This window comes from Formica exsecta, unplaced genomic scaffold (genome assembly GCF_003651465.1).
Source record: "Formica exsecta isolate Colony F162 unplaced genomic scaffold, ASM365146v1 scaffold47, whole genome shotgun sequence".
NCBI classification, from domain to species: domain Eukaryota; kingdom Metazoa; phylum Arthropoda; class Insecta; order Hymenoptera; family Formicidae; genus Formica; species Formica exsecta.
Window position 1 is genome coordinate 2,343,507 of NW_021851936.1, and position 8,676 is coordinate 2,352,182.

Here is an 8,676-nt window from a genome sequence, read left to right on the forward strand (position 1 = left end):
TCTTAAAGATTTGAAACCATCATGTAAGCTCATGAATAATAACAATTGATTATTTTCAAATGGCTTGCTACAAATTAATTTTAAACCGCATCCTTTTGCTTCTCTTTAAATCTTGTTAGCAAATCACATCTCTATATCTTGCAAAAAAATAACATAGATAATAAATGTTATAATACACAGAAAGCACATTTTAAGTTAACAATGATTATTGAAAAATTTAATGGAATCAATATTGAAAATGTATAAAAACGTCAAACTATATCTTATCCCCTTGTTTTTAATGTTTAAGGCCAAAAGAATCCATAATATACATATCATAATATTTTTTATGATATTTAGCTGTAAATTATACAAACATATAAAGTGGTGCAAAAATATAACAAGATTTTTACAACGATTTTGAAAGAAAGCGTTCACCAAGATATCCAACATCAACCACTTCCGTAATGAAGAACAGAAACTATTAGAGAGAGAAGAGTACTCTGATATAGATATCTAACAAGAATTCCCGCCACGATTTCCCGAAAACAGCATTGATTTCGCTGTATCAGCAAACTCCATATTCGCTGATATCTTGGCCTTTGTCGATTCCATCGTCGAAAAGACGACACGGACAAGCCAACTGCCGTTAACCCCGAATCCCGGTGATCCTTCGCGGCCGAAATGGAGAGTGAGAGGGAGGGGTCGAGAACATGGAGGGTACCAAGTTCACCACAACCTTCCTTAAGCGGCGTGTCGGCGCGAAACTCGGTAGCCGCGTAACAAGAAAGAAGTAACTATCGTTGAAGCGGACTAGTTTGTTCAATGGCACGAAGACGCGAGGGGGCACGAAAGAGGGACAAGGGGAAACATAGGAAGGTGGGCCGAAGTTCCTCGCAAGAACAAGAACAAAGTTCCCGACAGAGACCCCCTCCGCTCTCTCGATCCTCATTCACCCCCCTTGTGAGGTGTATACCCTCGCAGATGCTCGCACTTCGCGCACAACCGGTTCACCTTGGAAACTTTGACTAAAACCAAATTCCAAGTACACACGCCCGCACACTCCTCGAGCCTACCTTTGAATTTGCCGCCGCGGCCGCGAAGTCACACCGTTCTTGTTTTTCAGACGCGTTGGCGAAGCAACGCGAATTAAGATCAGTGCGAATATGTATTCAGTAATTGATTGAAGAAACCATGAAGCACACGTGAGATTGCGTTATTGTATAGTAAATAGAGAAAGAAAATTGTTTATAATATTATTCAGTATCGCAAAAGAGAAAATATCGCGAGTTGATTATCGTAGAAGATATATCAAAGATATGTGACAATCGCTACTTTGATATTATATTATGAATATCGTATAGATGGAAAAATAAAAAATAAAATTATTGGTTAAATTCAAACTTTATACTGACGATAAAAAAATATTTATGTTAAAAAAGAATTATAATTTGTTATATCTACCTCTCCGTCGCACATAAACACACACATATATATATATACGAAGATTTATTATATTATTATCAACTTGCCAAATATTTACGAAAGTACGATAGAATCTTTTACGAATTTCGAAAGAGACTTTCCCGGCATTTCTTTGAAAATATAAATGTAAATTCAAAGTTCTACACCAAAACTCGCGAGAGATCCGAGATTGCGCCAAGTTGAAGAGAGATTTTTCAGTGGTTCTTAGTACTCACTCTGCGTTGATGAGCGGGAGATCTTCCACGTCAATCGATGATCGTACAGATATCGGAAGCCTCCTGGGTTACCGCAAAAGATTACTTCTCTCGTAGAATTCTAGGGCACCGTTTGATCTCTTCTCCGTTTACCGCGATCCTGATGCCGGAAGACGCGTCGAGGAAGCTCAAAAGAGGAGACGTAGACCCGTGATCGACGTTAGGCAGCCCTACGAGGCCCGTCCGAACCGTCCGCGCCGCGACGTCGACGAAGAGCGCCGATTTTCCACGAGCAACCCCGAGAGGTCGTACAACACCACCGTCAAGAGGAGGACAGCGGTGGAAGAGAAAGAGGAGGAGGAGAAAGCAGAAAGAGGGGTAGGTGGAAGGAGCCGGAGGAGGATTTCAAACTGGTATTGGTGAGGAGGAGACCGCCGACGTTGAACAGCACCGATACGCGGTTGTGTGCGCGTTTGCGAGGAGTTAGATTAGAGAGGAGGAGAGAAGCGAGTGTGAGAAGAGAGGAGAGCGAAAGAGAGACAGGGTTGGATGTGCGACGTTGGACGTGCATCAGTATTGGTGAGAGTAAAACTTTTCTCGCTTGTGTTCGTACGCACGCATCGACTCGTCTCTGAAGGAAAGAGAGAGTGAGAGGGAGAGAGAGAGAGAGAGAGAAATAGAGAGATGAGGAGAGAACGAGGAGAGACGAGAGGGGGAGGGGGAGCGACCGAGAATGGAAGAGAGGAGAGAGAAAGAGAAGGGGCGGAGGGGCGAACGGGGAGAAAGATAGGGCGTAGTACGATTTTGCTAGTACGGAGACGAGGTTCCAAGCAAAACGCGTGGTCCACCTCCGAGTTATTTCCTTTTCCATCCTCTTCCCCTTTCTCCACAAACCTCCCTTTCCCCTCTTTCTCCCCCTCCCCCTCTTTGCGCCATCCCCTGCTGCCCCTGTCATCCCTCACCCAGGGACCACCGTCGCAGCTTGGACGGCACAAATTATTACCCGTCGCAGGTGCATTTTTTCCTATTCCCTCGCTCGCTCGCTCGCTCTGCGCGCCTTCCCGCGCTTCACTCCAAAACGTCCGTCGTGTGACAAGAAATTACGAGAACTCGGAAGCGCGACCCCTTCGCCTCGCTCAATTACCGGCAACGAGGGTAAATCTCTCTGCTCGAGGTGCACGTAAACTGCAGCAGCCGGCGCGCCGTGATCTTAGGAGAAATCACGATGTACGCAATCAAAATGAAGCGATCTTTAGACAGCGATGATAAATAGACACATATAGTCGATAAAAAAAGAAAGAAGGAGAGAGAAAAATTTGAATAATAAAAAAATATCACACAATTTATCGCGAAAGCTCTACTGATCTTCATACATATAAAACAATATATTCACAAAAAGATGTAAAATTATATACGACTACATTCTTGAATGCTTATCGAAAATATTGCATTCTCCGATCGTCCGTTAACTGCAAGCCGCTTCTCGCGTAACCTCGTTTTTTTCCCAGCAAATTGATTTCTCGAATAAGCAGAATATATATACGCTATGCTAGCGTGCGAGCTTTCAAATCAGCTGTTTCGGAGCTATCCTGCCAACTATAAAATATGATGTGGCTGATCTCATATTTCGTCGTAAGTCATAAATAATTATTTATACATATTATAGTTATCGCCGTCTGTATTGACTTCACGCACTAACATTGTTCCGGAATGTCTCACAAACAAAGCTTTGCAAACCAAGAAAAATTTGAGACTTTGGAGAGAGAAGAATAAAGGGCATCCCAACATAAATCTGATATCAGACTTGTCCATCTCACGAGATCACTTCACACCGAAAAATAATCCACATTGCGCTGACGTACGTATATATATATCCGTTAAATCTTATGCCTTTTCCAATCCTCAAACGTAACGGCGTGACGGAATGTCCAACTGAAAAAGCGAACGTGTTCTCCAATGGTGTCATTGAAATCGCTGCGACCGAATCGCGGGATTGCGCCGATCGAGAGACAGAGGGAGAGGGAGGGTCAACGGGTTCTTTGAATCTCACGCGTAAAAACCGAAGATACCGTACGATAGTGAATAACGGGCTCGTTCGCAGCCGACGAGTAGACGGTGGGCTACCGAACGTCGAGTTTAATGCAGATTAAGGAGCGCGGGGGTGGAGGGGGGAGGGAGACTAGAGGGTCCTTTGTAGAACGCGTTTCGTTCGGTATTAGCTGGAAGTAGCTCGTAGAACCGTGGTATTACCTGGAATTACGTCTCAATCTACCGTGGCCGTCGACTAAACTAATATTAAAACTTTTAACGTAGTTAGAGCGCGGCCCGTGGTTGCTTTACCGTCCGTGAAGCTTCATGCTCGCTCTCTCTCTCTCTCTCTCTCTCATCTACCTCTCCCTCATCTTTTAACCTATCTCTCTTTCTCTCGCGCAGACATACCATCCTCTTCTCGCCCCGTACACGCGTGTGTGTATATGCGTGAGTTGCATTGACCGCTACTGAACTTTGATGTGTTTCCTGCACAAAATTCACCTCCGAAGTCATAAATTAGCTACCGGAGACCGATGCGTTTCTCTTTGGCCGGCTCCCTCGAACCAGCACCAATACCACGGCACTTCAACGAACTCAAAAGCATCAAAAGCAAACGTAAACGTCGGACAAACCTCGCCGATTTGCCGATGGCAGCAGTTATGGAAGTATGTAATATAACAAATATTCGATCCAGATTGTCACCTAATTTTTTTAACATACCTCGTCCATCCATGAAAGTGAAATGCGTTTTTTTCTTCTTATTTTATTTTTGCTCATCTGATCGTGGCGATTATAGCAATATTTACGAATGTCATATATAACTTTGCGATCATATGCACGATTGTAACAAAAAGTTATACAATCCATAAAATTTAAATATATTTAATCGCAATCTTTATTTTATTACTGGTCCATTTATCCCTCACTATACATGCCATATGAATGAAATCTTAATCTGAAATATAATTTATGATAAAAAATATGGTTGTTGTAGTACGTACAAAAAAAGACATCCCCAAATATATATATTAAACTGAATTCTCTCTAAAATCATCCTGTTTAACTGCCATGATCGTGTCAATTATTTTTGACGCGTTTTCAAAGTTGTTTCCGTTGGTCACTTTCACTTTGCTGATCGTGGCCTATCTTTAAAGTGCGTCGGCTGTCTCCGTTCTCACCGGGACAGGAACTTTTTATTCCGACGCTTAAGAAACGGCCGAGTCTTGCCAGATCGGAGTTACTCCATTTAGAATCTATTAAGTGAATTAAGTTCCACCAATGAAGTAGTTCTTCTCGCTTCGCCTCTCTATCTTTCTTTCCGCCAACCGTCGGCAACTTTTACTCCTTCCAGCTTCCTTCCAAAGTTGTCCGAGGACGGAGCGTCGGCCAGATGCGAAAAGATGGGAGGGGAAGGCAAAAATCGAAAATTTACTCTCAAATTCACACCGAATAATGCGAGAAGAGACGCGAACGCGACTAAAGGAAAACACGGCAATAAAATCGAGCACCTTGTATCAGCGAAACCTAAAACTGTTTTGTAATCCGGAAATAATGTATCGGTACCTTGCAACTGAAACAATTAAGCGCCATTTCACAATGCAAAGATAGAAATGAGCGTTCTGTATACGAACATATGACACTTCCTTCCTTTTACATTCAAGCCATAAGAAGATGTAGGTCGTTCTAGTTCCAAGACATATATATGCATTTATATTTTTTGTCTTACTAGACATACGAAAGATCAGTATTAGAAGTATACGCAATGATATCTGTCGATATTTGCCACGTTTTTGCACGCACATCCACAATTAATACGCTGATATCAAAAACTATTGTTTATTAAACATATGTAAATCATATATTGGTATGATAATGTAATTAAAGAAAAATATCCAACCGGTACCAGAAGATAACAGCCCTAAATTGTAAATTGTAATATTATCACACACACACACATACAACACACAAGATAAATAAATAATTTTTTCTCGTCATATTTCCCATCCATTTATTCCTAATGTAAATCTGAAACTTTGTAATTAGCGTGAAAATTGTCGCGCACGATCGTTTATTAATGCATATGTATTACACACATGCTTCATATTATGATGATAACTCAAAATTTCACATTAACTTCTAAAACACGGCTTATCGTCGTATCTGGAAAGAATCGAAAAATACAAGATAATTGCGTTATTCGATCAATTTCTTAGTACGCATCAACTTTTTCATCTCCCAATCTTTTACGTCATTACTCACTTCGATCATTCCCGTGTGACGCCCACGCGGCTTTTCTTTGATTGTAATAAATTTCCATAAATCATTTACCACAATAAGCGTGATGGTAACGTTGACGGACAATCTGTATCCAATGCGGTGCTTTGATATCTTGATGAACAATTGCGTTATTTACTTTGACTCTGCGTGATCGAAGTTTCCTAAATGATTTAACTTACAACCGGCTATATAATTAACAAGCATGTTTACGGTCTGATATTGTCGCCTAACAGTGTTTACCAATACTTTTGAAACTATATTGGCTAATAAAGCGAAAGTAAAAGCAAATGCAGAATGCAATAACTCTCTCTCGATGATAATTAATCCTTTAAAGATGTATATAAATTAAGAAACTGAATAAATTTTAGGGAACTAGTATCATAAGAATTTAGAAGGCCAATTTGAAACTAATATCGAATCGTTAATAACAATAAATAATGAATAATTTTCTTGCAATATTCTTATATAAATCAATTATTAATAAATAATATTAATAATGTACAATTATTACTAAATATGGTGCTTTATAATGTATCGATATACATATCCGTATAACTTGAATTGATTTTTATAATTTTATAAAAGCAATTATATAATATTAAAAAACAAAGCAGCCTCGATATATTCGACACGATGCAATATAAAGAAATGTGCACAATTTTTACATCGCTATATCAATAATATCTAAAATGTACTCAAACGCGACAGAGGCGATCGCGTATGAAACATCCTCGCGTTCGCAAGCCTCGAAGAGGAGTGTTGGAACGTCCTGCCCCGGCGACGTTTTCATCCCTCCCCGCGCTCGCGTCCTACCCTCAAAATTCTAGAGAGCTCTCCCGTCTCTCTTTCACTTCCCGCGGCCCCTTTATCGTTCCTCCTCTTGCCGGAAACGTCCACGCGCAAGCGTGTCCCCACTCTCGCTGAAAGCTCGTCGGCGAGACACACTCGGGAAAAGCTCCGCGTTCCACGCCTCCCACGATAGGCTTACTTTCGCGTTACTTTTTGCCGATGAGAAGGACGACGCCGGCGTCGTCTCGTAGGTGGTCGTGGGGTCCATATATGGCCCCGCGTCCAGGGAGGAAAAAGCTCTCTTCCCCATCGTCGTCGTCCAGGAAAGAGCTTTCCTACAAGCCGCGCTGGCTGCTTTCTCTTTTTGCTCTTTCTCTCCGTTTCGCGCGACCGCCGTCCTTTCTTCAGGGTACCGCCGGATTCTCGCTTCGTCTTTTTGCGCCCCGCTTCTGTTTCCGAGCTATCGCGAACAATAAACGACGGTACTCTCCGGAATTATAGCCGACACCGGAACGACAGCCAGAAGGGATCCACTCCGAGTCGAAAGTAGAGTATTTATCTGACATGTAATTACTCCCGATAATCCGCCGTTTGAGAACAATTCGCGATGCGTCCCCTTAATAGTACATCACGATAGTTTAAAGGCAAATCGATTTTGTTTCTCTAACGCATCAATAAATCGTTAAAATATATTTGACATGTAACAATCAAAATAGCAATATTGTACATGGCGCTTGTTACATAAACAAATATTATACGTTTCTCAAATAATTTTATGAAAACATATAATTATAAAGTACTTCATTTTAAAAGTGAAGATTTGGAATCGTGTTTTTGCACCCTAGCCGATTGTTGGGTAAAGGAAAACTGCAAGACGGTGAAACGGTAATTATGCAGGCACTAGTACTTTGCGCGAAAGTAGGAAAAATCCTGGAGCAAAGTATGTTAATGGCCGAAAGTGAAATAAAACGGCCGCGAGGTCACTCGAGCGGCAAAGTTCAAAGTCCAAAGTTCGGTTGCCACCCCTCAGATCCCCTTTCCTCGGAGACGCAACTCCCGGACTTTCCGAACCTCCCCGCAAGAGTGGAATCATCCGGATATTCTACTAGAGAATTCGCCGTTAAAAAAATGAATAATAAACATGATGCTTTCTCTCTAAAAAAATCTTATAAATATTTTTTAATGTGTCAAATTATTGTTGTTTGAATTGCTAATAGTTATTTATATTACTTATTGCCAAGAATATGAGTATGTTTGGCTTTTGCATGTTCAATTATTATCTTTCAAATTGCAATATTATTCACAAAATAAAAATAATTGCTTCAGTAAAGCATGATGAAGTTATCGGAGCATCAAGATATCTTACAGCGGGCTCATCGAAGTTGAAGTTTGCCAAAGGGGTTACTGATCTGATTTTAGGGGCGTTCGACGGTAGCTTTTAGGGGCGACCAGCGCAAGATACAGGCAGATATAAGAAGGCAAACACGGACGACACGTTTATATATCTGTATATGCGTATTTGTTCGTAAATACGGGAACCCAAGGCGTTGCGTACGAGGGTAAATATTGACAGGGGAAGAAATAGAGAGAATGAGGGAGGGAGAAAGAAAGAATGAAAAGAAAAAGAGGGGAAGAGATGAGCAGAGAGGCGCGTATACAGTCCCATATATCCATCGGAGAAAGAACGATGATGCCTCGTGGTCCGAGGCATAAATCCATCGGTTTGCTCTCTATCTTAACTCTCACTCTACGTACCACCTCGAGGCATCGAGGAGGCTTTTTCTGAGATCAATCTCCGCGATCTCGTCTGCAATTTTTATTGTCTCGGGGGCGCCGCCAGTCGCATGTGTTAGTCCAGTTCGATCTACGTATCTGGCCCGTCACATTTTTATCAATTTACATTTCCGTTCACTTCTTTAAA

General features: G+C 41.5%; 1 long non-coding RNA gene across 1 annotated transcript; it reads left to right on the plus strand.

Moving 5' to 3' along the window:
• Positions 1-2,821: 2,821 nt before the first annotated feature.
• On the plus strand, positions 2,822-4,867 carry LOC115241232. The gene is made up of 3 exons (XR_003884873.1): positions 2,822-3,290; positions 3,386-3,516; positions 4,092-4,867. It is a non-coding gene; the product is annotated as an uncharacterized LOC115241232 (long non-coding RNA).
• Positions 4,868-8,676: the final 3,809 nt, after the last annotated feature.